Consider the following 17545-nt stretch of genomic DNA (forward strand, 5'->3'; position numbering starts at 1 on the left):
ACTGATGTGACTTTTGTCCCTGGCTGTTTATTATGCTTGAGAGAGGACAATCTTTTATTTCCAGGCCCTAAACTCAATGGGATGGAGTGAGGGCTTGGGCTGCACCTGGCTGTCCTTGGGGGTCTTTTTGTGCTCCCCTTACCCTCCTGTCTCTTCCTGCAGACGAACCTGTTTGAAGTTTTGATTCATCTCAATCTGTACTCGTGGGGGTTCTGAACTTTGTGCGTCTTTGAAACAAGCCCCGCTGGGGCTGTCAGCTGTCCGGCTCCAGTGGAAATGATCTTCTGCCACATAGCTATAGAAAGTCAAGTGGCAGAAGTAAGTGCATACCCCTTTCTACAAAGGGATATGTGCAGAATTGCCAGTGGTATTTATGTAGGCATTGTGCACCCAGATACACTTGGATGGCAGTGAATTGTCAGTTACTATAACAAAATGACTGAAGAAATCAATCTGCCAAGTATGAATAGCTCTCAATGGGTTTCAGGGTTCTCAGGTTAAGGGACCCACAAAGCTGACAGAGGCAGGGCCTCATATCGATATGACCTCCATTGGGGAGCATATAAATTAGCTGAGATGCAGGCAAAGAGGTCTGTCACCCTATGCATGCAGGACAATTTCAATATTCACATGGAAATGAAAGGCCATTTTAGAAGACCTGGAAGGCCAGCTATGTTAATGACATTCAAATCAGGCCTATTTTTCCAGAGGGATCTAGAAGCCCCTTTCTAAAATGTATATTTGCTTGTCTTGCTCCTGATGTATCCTTTTCCCAGCTCAGCCATATGTGTACAAAAGCATTGACTTGTAGGCAAATTATGAGTCTCTCTTCCTTAGTAGATAGAAGACAGAGATGATAGGATATAGAAATGGCAAGTAGATGATAACGGCAGATAGATCATAGAGATGACAGGGTAGTGATAGATAAATAATAGAGATAACAGAATATTCAAAGATAGATGACTCAAACATGGTAGATATTAGATGGTGATGGATGAATAGATGAATGGGTGGACAGACAGACAGACAGAAGAGAGATAGATAGATAGACAAACAGATGTTTTTAGCTCCCAGGAAGTGATTTCAGATATTACTGCATTGAATTCTAGACAATTACTGTTTTGTCTCCAGTTCAGGATGATTTTAGATAAAACAAGGACAACAATCCCTTTGATGGGAGGATGGGGAGATTCATCAGTGGTTAGAGTGTACACTGCTCTTGCAGAAGACCCAGGGTAGGTTTCTAGCACCTGAGTCAGACAGCTTACAACCAGCTGTAACTTTAGTTCCAGGAAAGCTGATGTCATGGGCATGTGCACATAAGTGTGTGCACATGCCCACACATAGATGCTTATACAAACCCATAGATATAATTTTAGAATATTTTTATGGGTGGGCACTGCTTAAATCCTCATACTAATAAAGGCTAAGCTGTTCATTTAGAGCACCCAAATTACTTATAAAGATGTAGCAGCATATGCTCAAGATTGGAAAGGAAGACGATGTTGGAAGTTACAGAATGCTTATCATCATCCATGTTATTTTGTTGATTTGTGCTGCGGTTTGGGGGGAATTCACATAAATGCTTTATATATGCACAACCCATAAAACCTAGAGGGAAACTTGATATTCTTCTAAAGACTAGGAATCATTAAAATAATGAAGATCAAGAGAAAAGGGATGCTTTTTTTTTTTTCCTTACAGAAAAAAAAAATCCAAGGTGTCAGCCTTAGTTTTGAACTACTTTTAACCACTATGGTCTGGGCTAGGGGTGTGTCTCAGTGATAGAATAAGTTGCCTAGCAAGCATAATGCCCTGGGTTTAATGCTAGTACCTCTAAATGAATAAGTGAACAAACAAACACAAGGTTTCTCTTCTGAAAATGTGAAAGTAAGATTAGAATACACAAGGCAATACCAAGTGTATTAAGAATCTAAAAATTGTCTGGTGTAGTGGTGGGTGAGTGCCTTTAGTCCCAGTACTTGGGAGGCTGAGGCTATTTGCTCTGCATATTCAGTCACAGATACATAGTGAGAATCTGTCTAAACAAAAAGAACCTAAACCCTTGGTGAATAACTATCTGTCTATCTATCTATCTATCTATCTATCTATCTATCTATCTATCTATCTATCTACCTATCATCTAGCTATCTATCTCTATATCTATAAATCTATATGTACAAGCACACATATAAATATATACACAGATTTAAATCAGAGCACTAGATCTCTAACTGTAGGGACTTGGTTTAATAAATTACGATGCCAGGTGTCATGGTGCATGACTTGAATCACAGCACTCAGGAAGCAGAGGCAGGGAGATCTCTGTGAGTTTGAGGGTAGCCTTGTCTACACAGTGAGTACCAGGACAGCCAGAGCTACATAACAGAGATACTTTGCCTCAAACAACAAGAAGTTTTGATGTTAGAAGATAAACACTTGTATCAGAACCTTCCGTGACCACATTCCTTTCCCACTGGGGCCTCATGGCAATTTATAGTAATTGTAGTAATATCCCTAAAAAATTCCCTTTCTTTAAAACTTCTGGAGAAAGCACCATACTTAATTAAAAAATGATTTCCCCAAAAGGCTGTATTGAATTTATTTACCTAAAGGGTAGTTGTTATTCAGGCTAATATGCAGGCTACTTAAATATACTGTTCTAATTTTCCTTCACAAAGATGCAGGTTTCGTCCCATGGTTGAGCGGAGGGGTTAAGATACTTTTGCAATCTCTTCATGCACCGCCCCCCATCATTCCAAAAACTGGGGGTGGAGCTTTATGACTTCAGTCGTAAGGAGACAAACTAGTCTTTAAAACCTATCATCTTTGGATTTTGAGGTCTGGATCAAAATTAGAACATGGAAATAGGAGGGTGCTTCTGAAAGATGGGGTACAAGAGAAGGGGATGGGAGGAATATGCTCAAAGTACCTTATAAACGCAGGTGATAGGCAGCCAGCAGTGAAACCTGGTGTTTTTACAATTGAGAGGATCCACACAGGTTGCTCCAGCCTATGAGTCCAGCTACAGGGATTTGATGCCCTCTTGTGAACCTGTGGGTAGGCACCAGGCTCACCAGGTGGTGCACATGTACACATGCAGGCACATAGTTATCCACATAAAATAAAAAAAAAGTCTTAAGAAAACATTTAAAAGGGTCGGGCGTGGTGGCAAACACATGCCTTTAATCCCAGCACTTGGGAGGCAGAGGCAGGCAGATTTCTGAGTTCGAGGACAGCCAGGACAGCCAGGACTACACAGAGAAACCCTGTCTCGAAAAACCACAAAAAAAGAAAGAAAGAAAGAAAGAAAGAAAGAAAGAAAGAAAGAAAGAAAAGATAAGAAAGAAAGAAAGAAAGAAAGAAAGAAAGAAAGAAAGAAAGAAAGAAAGAAAACGTTTAAAAGATATACTCTCACTTGACCAACACCACAGGTGAAGAAAAAAACAAAACAAACAAACAAAAACTCCATAGGGCAGTAGATGCGGTAGAACTTAAGCGTTCCTTTAATAGAGTTGGGTGGAGAATTTTTCCATTGATTTATTTTGGGGGTAGTGGGCATTGGCACCATGGTATGCATGCAAAGATCAGGAGATAACTTTTGTCATATGTGTCCCAGGGACCGAACAGGCTTGGAAGCAAAGCTCAGAGTCTCCTCCCTGTCCCTGTCCCTGTCCCTGTCCCTGTCCCTGTCCCTCTCCCTCTCCCTCTCCCTCTCCCTCTTCCTGTCCCACTCCCTCCTCCCTCCTCCCTCTCCCCCCACCCCCCAGCCAGAGCCAGAGCTTTGAATTTTAATCCTGCGTTTGCAGGTAGAAAGTCAGCGCAGGTTGGCAGTGGTGGTGTACACCTTTAATCCCAGCACTTGGGGAACAGAGGCAGGTGGATGATCTCTGTGAGGCCAGCCTGGTCTATAGAGCAAGTTCCAGGATGGCCAGGGCTACACAGAGAAACCATGTCTTAAAAACAAAACAAAACGAAACAAAACAAAATGCAGGAAATCTGATCAGGATTATTTTTATTTATATGTTAATTTGTTCTTGCTAGTGGGGGTGTTTGTGTGTGTGGTAAAAGAAATTGGTTAAAATTTTCTATCCTCCCAGCACTTGGGAGGCAGAGGCAGGCGGATTTCTGAGTTCGAGGCCAGCCTGGTCTACAAAGTGAGTGCCAGGACAGCCAGGGCTACACAGAGAAACCCTGTCTCAAAAAACCAAAAAAAAAAAAAAAAAAAAAAAAAAAAAAAAAAAAAATTTCTATCCTAAAAATGACTTTTAAAAAAGAAAGAAAGGAAGGAAGAAGAAAGGAAGGAAGGAAGAAAAAGAAACTGCAAGATGGAATCTCCCTATGTAGAACAGACTAAGATCAAAAGCTTCAATCCTCCTGCCTCAGCCTCTTGAGTCCTAGGTTTACAGGTCTGTGCCACCATACCCAACTAATAGCAACATTTTTATTTTTAAGGAAAACCAAAACTCTCTTTAATTCATTACATGGCAAGTGAAAGGAGGAATCTTAATGGTTTACTATATACCCCAGGCTGGAATCAAAGGAGGTGATTGTCCTGCCTCAGCCTCCTGAGCGCTGGATTACAGGTTCAGTGACAAGTGTAGCTGAAATACACCGAACTTGAAGCCTGGCTTCTCAAACATCCCCCTGTGGTGAAACAGTCTCACCAAGGGTGGCCTTGGAGAGGGAAGCATCTGTGTCATAATTGTTCGTTTTCCTTTTTTGTCCCAGTGTACAAAAGCCTAATTGGACCCCCGAGCCTGCAGGGGAGATTCGTCTCAGATCCACGCTCAGGCTAGGAAACCATCCATTACTCTTCATCCTTGTCGCTAGTCACCAGAGGCCCCTCCCTGATTTTGACAAACAGCCAAGACCCCAGCAGGACATGCTGGTGCTTTTAGACTCCTGGGTCAAGAGGCCAGAACCCCAGTACTGCAGAGCCGCGGGCCTTGGGGTCCCGCAACCCACCACCCTCGCTGCCCTGGCGCCTGCCCTCACACCCGCCTGCCCTTCTTAGTCTGCACAAAGCGTTTGAGGTGCATTGCTTTCCTTGGCGTAAAGCCCTAGCCGACCAGAGTGAAGTCTCCGCTTTATGATACAAAGGGTTTAAGGGGGAAAACTGTTAAAAGGAAGCCCTTTTCTCTTCTGCTTGAATGCGGTGGGGAGATTAAAACTTTCATTTGGGATCTTGCGGTATTCATGGCAGTGGGCAGTGAATAGGGTCGCGTCAAAGCCCCCAGCACTGGTGTGCACGCTTTTATCTCGCCCATCTCCAGACACAGGTCGCTTTGCACTTGAAAGAAGGGAAAGTGGAGAATGTGGGATTTTGACAGCTGATATTGGCCTCTGAACTCTTGGTCAGGATTTTCTAATTAACCCGAAGGAAGCATCAGGTGGCTAACTCAGAAACATTATCTGTCAGAGAGGTAGAAAGTGTTCCGGTTTTGAACCAATGGACAGGGAGGGGTTTTAACACTTAAGGGAATTTAGAAAGGACTCCTGAAAGCAGGATCTGGAAAACAAAACTTTGAAGGGAGTTAGGTTTCCGAGAAAAAAAAAGCCAACTTTTCTGAGGGCTCAGGACAAGTTCACTTCAGCACACGTGGGTGTGGTTCTCTGGCTCAAACATGGCGGGTGCTTTCGTCCAGTTAGGTGGGTTAAGCAGCAGGAGAGTGGGGCTTTAGGAGGCTCACTGCCAGTGGAGACTGGAGGGTCCCCTTGTTAGCTCAGTGTGTACCTTAGGCGCTCTGCCAGGCTTGTAATCTGACTCTGCACACTTAAATAAGCTTTTCTCAAGCCTCCAGCTCAAGAGATGGTAGTAACTGTTTTGGGAAAATGAAACAAAAACTAAGTTTATTGGCTCAAAAGTAAAACGGAGTGGGCTGCTTTGGAAGAAGTCCCAAGAAAAAGTAAGTTAGGGTGACAAAAAGCCACATTCTCAATCCTCCCCACCTGGTCAAATTCAGAGTGTGTCTAGGGAGCTTGTCCCTAGAGGCCATCTCTCTAGCTCCATCTAGAAGGTCAGTTTAGAAAGGACTTTCATAGATGATCCTTGAGATGGGGTCATGTTCCGAGGCAGTGTTTCTTGGGGTCATTTGATAGCAAAATTAAGAGTGCTTTAAAAAAGTACTTCGGTGTCTGGGTTCATACTGAATCAGAACTCCAGCAGACACACTGTGAGAACATAATGTCTTTTCAGGCAGTTTCCCAGAAGCCTCTAAATCCCCCAAGTTGCCAGAGTTCCACCCTGTGCAGTGGCTGCCCTCCTCGGGTCCTTTTACCGTGTGATGTTTGCATGTTAGTGTATGCTGCAAATCCAGCCAAGCTGATTGGCACCCATCTCTCTTCCCCTGCCTTAGTTACTGCTGTGAAGAGACGCCATGATCAAGGCAACTCTTATAAAGGACAACATTTAATTGGGGCTGGTTTACAGGTTCAGAGGTCCATTATCATCATGGTGGGAAGCATGGCAGCATCCGGGCAGACTTGGCACTTGAGGAGTTAAGAGCTCTACATCTTGTTCCAAAAGCAGATAGGACAGGATTGGCTTCCAGGCAGCTAGGAGGAAGGTCTCAAAGCCCATCCCCACAGTAACACGCTTCTCCAACAAGCCACACCCACTCTAATAAGGCCATACCTCCTGTTAGTGCCACTCACTCCCTGGGCCAAGCAAACCACCATATCTCCCGAGTATTGACTCAGCACCAAGCCTGCCTCCCCCTCACTCTTTCCAAGCTCATTTCCTTGGGTGAGCTCATCTAGCCTCAGTGCTTTCTGATAGATTCCCAACCTTACACCTTAAACCTAGCTGTTTCCCTAAACACTAAACTGTCTGTATTCATATTTCAATCCAGTAACTCACTTGATATGTCTACCTGGCTTGACTTTTTTAGCTAGCATATATATTTTTTTTCCTCCAGGTACCTGAGAGGAAGCCAGTATTCCTGGAGTGTGGTATGCTGTGAAAACTGGAAGTTTTGGTTGGAGAGGAAGGCTAACGGCTAGACCGTAGAGAACCCATTAAGCCATAGGAAGGATTCTGAGTTCTATGGAAGTGTCTTGGAAGGTTTTAGGAGGCGTCAGGAACTGGAGAATCACGATCTAAATTAAGATGTCTTGTATGTGTGTGGTCCTCACGCAGTGCTGCGATGCAGTACAGGGTTCTGAAGTTCCTGAGCCTCCTGCCTCTACCTCCCTAGTGCTGGGATTATGGTGGACAGCATGTTCAATTCTAATATTTAATCAGAGGCTGAAGGGAAGTGGGATGCTCCTGGCATATGGAGCTTCTGCCTGCACAGTCCCCATCATCCACCCCCTCTGCCACTTGACCTCACAGGCTGTGGGAGTTCCTCAGTACCCTGGACTGACCTTCCCTTGACACTGTCTCTGGGCTGCCCTGTGTGGGCTCTCTGCAACCGACCAGGTTCTTACCATCCAGTGATGCATTCTGGGGTTCTCTCCAGATCTCAGATTTCTCTCTTTCATTCAAAGGTACAGACTCCTGATGGCAACAGAATATAAGCCTGAAACTAATAACTTTAAGCTCTGAAAAGTTCCTCTCCCAGTGAGGGACCAAATTAGTCACTGAGCTGTCTTGTGATGCAAGTTGATTTTGCAGAACTTGAAAGGCCCTGAGGGGTTACCAGGACAGACTCAGTACTTTTTCCCCCTAAAACAGCAGCTTGGAAGGACTCCAGGTGTCCTCAGCTTCCTCTCTTCCTGCCTTTTGCTGCTAGATGACCATCCCAGCATCAGTCAGCTAAGAAGAGAGGCAGTACTGTGCACGGAGAAGTCTTAGTACGTAAACGTTGGAAGCTGTGGACTCGGGACTAGACAGTGTCCAAAGTTTCTCTGCTGTTAACACTGGCATTTCCTTCCTGTGTGGCTTCTTCCTCTACACCATGGATTGCAGGGCTCAGGCTGTTCCTGTGACTGAGCCCACTTCCACTTAGGCCTTCTCTTGAAAAAAAAAAGAAAAGAAAAGAAAACAGGGTACATATGTGCACTTGCACACATAAATACATATATGTTTATGTGTGGCAGGGTTTCTAGAGTAACATAATCAATAGAATGAATCTGTGTTACAAAGTGGGGTCTCTTAAATTAGATTACACGAAGGACCTGGGTTGTCTAGTGGTGGCCATTAAAGTACTGGAGAGGTGAGAGCCCAGTAGCTGCTCAGATCACAAAAGCAAATGTGCCAGCAGTCTCAGTCTGGGGCTGAGGGCCTTTGAGATTCTTAAAGAGTTGTTGGTTGTCAACCCATGTGGGACCTGAAAACATGGGGTTCTGATGGCAGTGAGGGATGGTGGTGGTGGCAGCAGTGACTATAGCAGCAGCATGAGGGAGACACTCATCAGCAAGCAGCAAATGCAAGCCAATAGTGCTGCTTTTGCCTCAGATCTCTCTATCTGGGCTTTGCCAGAAGGTGCTGCACACTCTGTGGGAAGGGCTTCGCCCTCAGCAAATCCATTCCAGAATGCCCTCACAGGCCCACCCAGACGCTTGTCGCTTAGTTGATTCTGGAGGCAACCAATCGAACATTCAGGGTCATCCACCACCCATCTGCACAGAGGTACTTAATGTTTTGTAGACATGATGGCACACACCCCTCTCAGTACTTGGGAGCCTGAGGCAGGAAGACTGGGAGTTCCAGGCAGACTTGAGATTCCCAGTGAGACCCCCATCTCAGATACAATGTTGATTTCAGAGAATTGACTTCTGTACTTGTGGGGCTCACAAGTTGGAAATCTTTTGGTCTTTGATAGCAAAATGGAGCCTCAGGATGGTTGACAGTACAGCCTGTGGCCTGTGTGTGGCAGGATGCCTTTAGGAGACCTCTAAGACATGAACCTGATTTGACGAGGCCAGAGCACATGATTCAGGTTAACGTTCTTTGCTTTTACACGAATATGGGTTTTTAAGTACAGTTCCAAAACCCACTCCCAGTAGGATCCAGGCTAGTGAAGGATGCAGTAGCTGGGTGGTATAACCTTGCCAACTGATAACACAAAACAAAACGAAGCTCTCAGCTACTAAGAGAAGAACAGCTTCTGGCTCTAAGTTTTGACTCAGTCCCTGCGATTTCTTGGGATCTAGCAGGAGGAAGATCAGTCCTGGCCATAGTTTTTCTTAAACAATGTGGCCTGGCTGTGGACATTGCCACATTGAAAGACTAGTTTTGTATGACAGACATAAGAGAGTCTGTGTCATTGGCAGTACTGCATGTAGGAATGCTGAATGAAGCAATCTTGCTTCTCACGGACTGGAAGTCATGTCAGAACAAAAATTCACACCTGGTAGACAAGAATAGCTAATGTTAATAATAGTGGACCAAAAGGGAGTGTGTGTGTGTGTGTATATATATATGTATATATATATATATATATATATATATATATATATATATTTCTCAATCTCTTTAAAAGGTTATTGACTATTGAAAGGAAGGCAGTATATCATAGTGTTTTACAACACAACGAAGACTTAAGCCATGCCCCAAAATGTCACCCAATATTTAGATAAGGGAAATTTTATGGTTGGTTCCTTAATTGTGTCTAAAGAGACATTAATATTAATTCTAAATAAATTATGATAAAGAAAAGGGAGTGGAGAAGATAAATCAGTTTGGAGGTCAGGGCCAAAGATGATGTTGATGTAATGTTATCCTACAGGTCATTTTTCTGTCTGGAGGAGTTTCAGCTACTGTCTTTTTTTATTGTTGTTGTTGTTGTTTTTCGAGACAGGGTTTCTCTGTGTAGCCCTGGTTGTCCTGGAACTCACTTTGTAGACCAGGCTGGCCTTGAACTCAGAAATCTGCCTGCCTCTGCCTCCCAAGTGCTGGGATTAGAGACATGTGCCACCACTTCCCAACCTCTGCTACTGTCTTATTTGCTCATTTTATTAAAGAAAGGATAACCATGAAGGATAATCAGTCAATGGAACAAAAATGAAATCCCTCTTCCTTCTCATCCTAAACCTCAGCTTACCACAGATGACCGACAGTCATCAAGTAACTGAACACAGGGGCAAGCCCAGCCAACCCAGTCACAGGCAGCATCAGTCAAGTGGTTATGGCTTAAATGGCACACTTTTGACTTATTTATTTATTTATTTACATTACTGCGGGAGGGGACATGTGGCACAGTGTGTCTGTGGGGGTCAGAGGACAGCTCTGTGGGTTTGGTTCTCTCTATCACTTTTCCATGGGTTCCAGGGATCAAACTCTGGTCAGCTGGTTTACAAGGCACACGTTTTACCCACTGAGCCATTTTAACAGCCTGAAGTTTTACTTCTCAAGCAGCAATAACCATCTGATTCAACCACACAGCTTTGGACCTTGGGGGATGGCCTGAAGGATGGAAGCTGATTGTTCTGTGGTCTGCGGCACTAACGCTTTTCTGGGTTGCTTGTATCAAGAGTGCAATGGAAATGCTTCGAGTATTGATTTCTGACTAGTATTAGTTCCCAAAGAAGTTACTTTTAAAAGGCTTTTATATTTCATTTGTGTATACTGCAGGACTTTGTTTGCTTTCATTACTCCCACCATACCCCCTCCCAACCCTTTTCAAGTATCCCCCCGTGCGGCCACGGCATAGGCGTGCCCGCATGCGCGTTTATGTGTGCATGCGTGTGTGTACGTTTGTGTGTGTTCATGTGCGTGTGCATTTAAATATGGGTTTCCCAAAAGAGAGAATGAACAATATTTAGTATTTCTTCTGCCATTACCCCATCTCGTTTCCCTATCTCCCCGCCCCCACCCCACCCTTCATTCTATCAATGGTCCCCCTTCTACTATCAGGCATATGGAAGTTAGCTATTGATTCACTCTGTTCAAATATTCACAAGAAAAGGTCGTGTTACTTAGATTTTGAAGCTCTGGTTTTCTTGAAGCTTGTCATGTGACTATCTCCAATCTTCACGCCACTGAAACATTACATTTTCTTCTCTTCATTAAGTAGAAGAATAGGATTTCAATTTGGCCATTCCTAGAGGAGCAGAAAATATCTGAAATGATACTAACGAAGCGCTCAGTGACTTACAGGTCCTTAAAAATATCTCAATTATTCGTGCCCTCATTGCTTCCCTTTGACCGTGTTCTGTAGACATCTACTTGGCACAGCATACAAAGGGATGCGTTTTCAGCAGCGAGGGAAGAAAATGTTCACCTGTTCGGAGAAGCTGCCACCAGGGTCTGGATACAGGCAGAGGTCCCTTCTCTCATCAGCATGTTATTTCCCTGAACAGACTGTAATCCCGTCAATTCTCCATGCTTACGGTCATGAATGCTTGGCATTACCATATCTGAACATTAACAAAAAAGGAATTTCATGGCTCCAGTTTTCACTTGAAGGCAAGGAAGGCGTGAAGACCTCATCAGAAATATGGTGTGTCTCACGTCGGCTCACACATGCCTCTCCGTGTAGATTTTCCTTTGCTGGTACTGGGCACCTACCCACCCTCACAGGCTCTTGCCCAGTCCCTGCAGGTCAAAAAGAGGTCACAATCCTCTCCACAGACAGTTGTTACAGTATCCACAGTACAATGTCAGTGCTTAAAAGTGCAGATTCTCTTTACTGTCTAGAATCAGAGTAGGATGAACAGGGACACAGACAGTATTCATAATAGAGGAGTAATAGAGGAGTATTTATTTATTTATTTAAAGCTACTCATGTAGATTTAAAATGAAATAAGTGTATGTTCTCTTTAAAGCTGCGACTATGAATCACACATCCTAAGTGTTGCAAGAGCTCTGTGGGAAAGCTCTTGAATTATTTCTGACTTGCTGTAGGATTTGGGGCAAACTGCTTTGGTGTTTGGTTACAACTTGGTTTTCTGTGTCTCAGTTTCCCACGTAAAATTATTATGTTAGCCATCCTCACAAAAGAGTGAGCGGGCCAGCGTGGTGGCTTAGCACGGAAATGCTCTCAACCACTGCTGCCGAGCCTGGTGACCTGCATTTGATCCTCGGGACCTCCATAGTGGAGGGAGAGAGCCAACTCCTGCAAATTATCCTCTGACCTCCACATATACACTATAGCAAATAAACACACACACACACACATACACATTAAAAATAGAGTGAGTTATACTCTAACACAGGCTAGAATATCAACTGAAGACACTACCCTGAGGGGGAAAAAAGGAATCAGACATATCAGGGGAAAAAAACCCATTTTATGAAGCCACTTATATGAAAGTAACTAGGATATTAAAATCCATAGATAAAACTGTGTGCATTAGGAGATATTCAAGGTGGGCAGAGCAGAGTGAGTTTATAGTCTTAGTGGGTACAAAGCAGCCTGGGTGGATGAAAAAGTTTTAGGCATGGAGAGAGCAATGGCTACACAATAATGGAAATTTACCTAGTATAGTTCACCTTTATGCAGAGAATTATTAAAATAATAAGCTTCCCAATATGAATATTTTACCATAATTTAAAAAATAGAGGCATCTGGGGCTAGAGAGCTGGGTCAGCGATTAGAAGCACATATACAAGCCCTGAACCATTTCTCCAGCCCCTGGTGTGGGTTTTGTAGCTGCAGAGGCGTCTTGTAAGAAATTCTCACGCCCTGCGTGCACACCCTAATACTTCTGAGATATGTGTGTGCTTCTTTACTGTTGAGTATGGTTTCATGATACACCACAGTGTCTGTGTTCATTCTCTGGTGTGTGAGGGTTCGTTTTAAAAGTCAGTTTGCCACAGCCTAGAATGACCTGATGTTTTGGATGAAAGTCTTTCCCACGCACTCAGGTCTTTGAACATTTGGTTCCCAGCTGCAGGTGCTGGTTGAGAGGTGGTGCAGCCTCTTAGCAGAAGTACATCCCTCGGAGTCGAGCTTTGAGAGTTCATATCCTCTACCCACTTCCAGGGTGTTCCTTTTGCTTCCTGCTCATGTTTGAGGGGGAAGATTCAATCTCTCAGCTCTCTGTTCCAGCCACCTGCTGCCACCCCTACCTTGCCACTGTGGACTCCCCTTCTGGAGGAGTAGTCCAAATAAACTCTTTCTCACTGAAGTCACCTTTGGTAACTGCGCTTAATCACAGCCAACAGCGAGTAAGTAATATGCCTCGGAATGAGGAATTATTTAGATGAAATTGACCTGTAGGCATGTCTGTGGGAAATTGTCTTGAATGTTGATTGATGAAGACTCAAGTCATGTGGGCAGCACCATTTCCTGGGCAGTGTTGAAGCGTACAGGGCTGGAGAAGGCTGGGTGAGCAGGTAAGAGATGGCAGAGCAGTTGCCTTTGTCTCTCTGTGCTGTTAACTGTGGCTGTGTATAACCAGCGATGCAATTCCTGCCTTGACTTTTCAGTCATGGAGTGGAACCTGGGATTGTAAACTAGATACACCTTTCCCTCCCCTAAATTGCCGTTGTTTTTGTTTTGTTTTGTAGTGGCAATAGACATGGAATTACAACTGTCAGCATCATTCAGGTTGCCTCTGATTAGACACTGTTGTGTATAAGGCTGCCTTGAACATCCATTTACAAGATATTTCCTGGACATGTAATTTCCCTTCTCTTGAGTGACCATCTCAGAGCAGAATTGTTGTGCTACATGTAAAGCATAATCCAAGTTGATAAGACGTTTTCAAATCATTGCAGAGTGATTGCACCCCAGTGCATGAGAGTTTCCACTCACAGGCCACCAGGACTTCTCAGATGGGGTTGGTTTGCATTGCACTTCCCTGGTAACTAATGATGTTAATCAACCTTCATGTGCTTATTGGCTAATAATTGCTTGTGCGAGTCAGAATGCTATTAGATTAAATCTTTGTCCAATTTAAGATAGGGTGATTAATCAACTTACTATTGTTGGGTTGTTATTTATAATTATTTTGGGCATGAATTTTTGTCATAGATGTGCTATGAATATCTTCTACTATGGAGTATGCTTTTTTATGAGTTTTCTTTTGTATGGCTGTTTTGATGTTGTTGTTGTTATTATTGTTGAGACAGAGTCTCACTATGTAGCCCTGGCTGTCCTAGAACTCACTATGTAGACCGGGATGGCCTCAAACACAGAGATCTGCCTGCCTCTGCCTTCTGAGTGCTGGGATTAAGGTTGTTCGTCGCTATTCCAGGCTTAAGTCAGTCTTTCTCTGACCCTGTCCGATTTATTTATTTTACATGTATGTATTTTGCCTGCATGTATGTCTGTGTGCCTGGTGGTCACAGAGGCCAGAAGAGGATGTCAAATCACCTGGAGCTGGAGTTACAGGCAGTAGTGAGCCACCATGTAGGGTGCTGGAAGTTGAACCACGGTTCTTTGCATTAGCAGCCAGTGCTCATAACTGCTGAGCCATCTCTGTAGCACTCACAATATCACTTAATGAGTGACTTTTTTGTTGTTGTTGTTGTTGTGTTGTTTTGTTTTTAAATTTAGAGTAAATCCAGTTTGCTAGTATTTTTCTGTGTTGTTAGTGCTCTGGCATCCTGTTGATGATGTGTTTGTGGGCTGGAGGTGTTAGAATGTTTGCACAAGGCCTTGGGATTGGCCCTAGCACAGACAAACACACACACACACACACACACACACACACACACACACACACACACACACCACAGACGAGGTCAGCTCCTCATATCCTCAGACTCTAAATCTGTGGGCTTAACCACCTGATATTAAAAAAACGTAAAAAACAAATCAAAATAAAAGACCCCTGCATTGGATATATTCCCTAAGCCACACGGTCTAACACTATACAGTGTTGCCATGTTTGCTACATTTGGTTACAGGTAGGTAAGCTGGGGATGATGTGAAGTTCATGGAACATGTGTGTGGGTCAGATGCAAAGGCTATGTTGTTGGCATAAGGGACTTGAGCATCTGCAGATTTCAGTGTCTGCAAGGAACCCCGGAGCCAACACCCCACTGATTCCGAGGCCAACTGTGGGCATTATGTGTGCACTCTCTGGTGGCCTGTCCTTACTCCCATGCCACTACTCTGTCTTGGTTACTATTCTTTGATTGTGAGTCCTGAAATCAGGTATCAAAATCTCCCATATTTGTTCTTCTTCACAACTGTTTTGGTGTTCTTGTTTGGTTGGTTGGTTGGTTGGTCGGTTGATTTGGTTTTGGTTTTGTACTTTCATATGCATTTCAGGGTCAGCTTTTCAGTTGAACTTTTCAAGGCTGCTTTGGTTTTTGTCTGGAATGCTGTGAATAGGTGGGTTTCTGGGCAGTAGACATTTTAGTAATATAGAGATCTCTCACACATGAATGTTTGGTTCTTTAATTTCTATGGTTTTTGGTTTTGTTTTTTATTAGATATTTTCTTTATTTACATTTCAAATGTTATCCCATTTCCTGGTTTCCCCTCTGAAAACCCCCTCCCAATACCCTTCCCTCTTCCTCCTGCTCCCCAACCCACCCACTCCTGCTTCCTGGTCCTGGCATTCCCCTACACTGGGGCATAGAGCCTTCACAGGACCAAGGGCCTCTCCTCCCTTTAATGACCAACTAGGCCATCCTTTGCTACATATGCAGCTGGAGCCATGGGTCCCACCATGTGTACACTTTGGCTGGTGGTTTAGTCCTTGGGAGCTCTGGGAGTACTGGTTGGTTCATATTGTTGTTCCTCCTATGGGGCTGGTTTGTGTTTTTTAATCACTGTACTGATTTTGGACCTACTTTGTTAAATTTCTTTTCATGTACTTAAAATTATATATATAAATTTGATATATATATTCATATATATATAAATTTGAGACTGGGTATCTCTATGTAGCCCTAGCTGTCCTGGAACTCACTCTGTAGACCAGATTGACTTTGAACTCACAGAGATCCTCCTGCCTCTGACTCCCATGTGCTAGGATTAAAGGTGTGAGCCTCCACGCCCAGGCCATACTTTAATTTTTAAAATTTGTAATTATTATGATTGTTGGTGTGTGTGATGTGTACGTGTGTATGGGCTTTTACCATGGTATCAATGGCTTTGTGGTGTTGCTTCTCCTTCAGTCTTTCTGTACGTTTGGGACCAGAACTCAGGATATCAGTCTTGGCAACAAGCTGCTGATCTATCTCCAGCCCTGCTCCACACTTCTTTGTTTGTTTCTTTTCCTGTTCCACACTTCAGTGCTTCAATGGATTATATATATATATATATTTTATAAATTTTGTTTTGTGAGTGTTCTCTGCTATAAAAAAAATGACAATTTTGTATCTTAGTCTGGAACCATACCTCCTCTTCCTCTTCCTCCTCCTCTTCCTCCTCCTCCTCCCCCTCCCCTCCCCCTCCCTCTCCCTCTCTTTCTTTTATATTGGCAAATTCCTCAAGAACTTCCCTGTGTGTGATGGTCACATGCCTGTGGAAGAATTTCTTTTCGGTTTGAGCTATACCTTTTCTCCTTAATTATTGCACTTGCTACAACCCGAATTGTGTTGAGGCAAAGTCATGAGAGCAGGTGTCCCCGCCTTGTGCATTGCCCCACATGAAGTACTTCATTGGCAGAAGACCTTTCGGGGCTGTTACTGCCCAGGCAGAGGAGTTGCCTCATCCTGGTTTCCTGAGATAGTTTTTTCAGGATGTACATTGAATTTACTCTTCACTCTGCATTTTGCTTTCTTTGGATCTTAATTGTTCTCCCCCCCCCCCATTTGCCTCATTTGGGATTAATTTTTAGCTTTATATTTTATCTCAGTCATTAATTTATTACCCATATCTTCTGTTATCCATTGTCTTAGGCTTTGCGTTGTCTGTTATTAGTTGCCTTGGTCTTTATAACATGAATTTTTAGTATTTAATAGTACTACATATGAATACGAATAATATCGTGTTTTATGTAGACTATAAAAACCATTAGTACTGTAAGTGATTTCCATGTGGAATGTTTCCACTTGGAATTTTCCTTTAGCCTGAAGAAATTTCCTTGGTATCTCTTAGAATATGGGGTTCATGCAGTCAGCCAACTATGTCAACCTATGCTCATCTAAAATGGTTTATTTTGTCTTGATTTTTTTTTTAAGGTAGTAAGTCCAGTATAAGATAAAATAGAGTAATTTTCACTCTAGGACAGAATACAAATAGTCTGGGTAAGCTAGCTATTGGTGAGAGTTAAATATCAAAGTCACCTTCTTCTATTGTATCTGGGTCTGTCTGTCCCTTTATCACCAGTGGTGTTTGTTTTATGAAATCATGTACACCCATACTTGTGAATATGTGCTTACTATTACTTTTCCACGACAGATCATTCACTTCATGTAATGACCTTCTTTATGTCTTTTGACTAATTTTGTAATGCTATATATTTTTCAGACTTAAGAGTGGATACTCCTAGCTGGACATGGTGATTGACATCTGTAATATCAGCAGGAGACTGAGACAGGAGGATTGCCACAAGTTCAAAACCAGCCTGGGCTAGATAATGAGGATTTTGTTTGTTTGTTTTTCTCCTCTGATTTTTTTTCCCTCTTGTCTAGAAGTCTCAGAATGAACTGGGGCATATGGCCATATCCTCTGTGAAAGTTTTCTGTCGCTTATACCTTGGGTCCCTGAGATTCTAAGTGAAGATATGATGACATCTTAGGAGTGGAGGCATT

This window comes from Mus caroli, chromosome 7, assembly GCF_900094665.2.
Source record: "Mus caroli chromosome 7, CAROLI_EIJ_v1.1, whole genome shotgun sequence".
In the NCBI taxonomy this organism is placed as follows: Eukaryota; Metazoa; Chordata; class Mammalia; order Rodentia; family Muridae; genus Mus; species Mus caroli.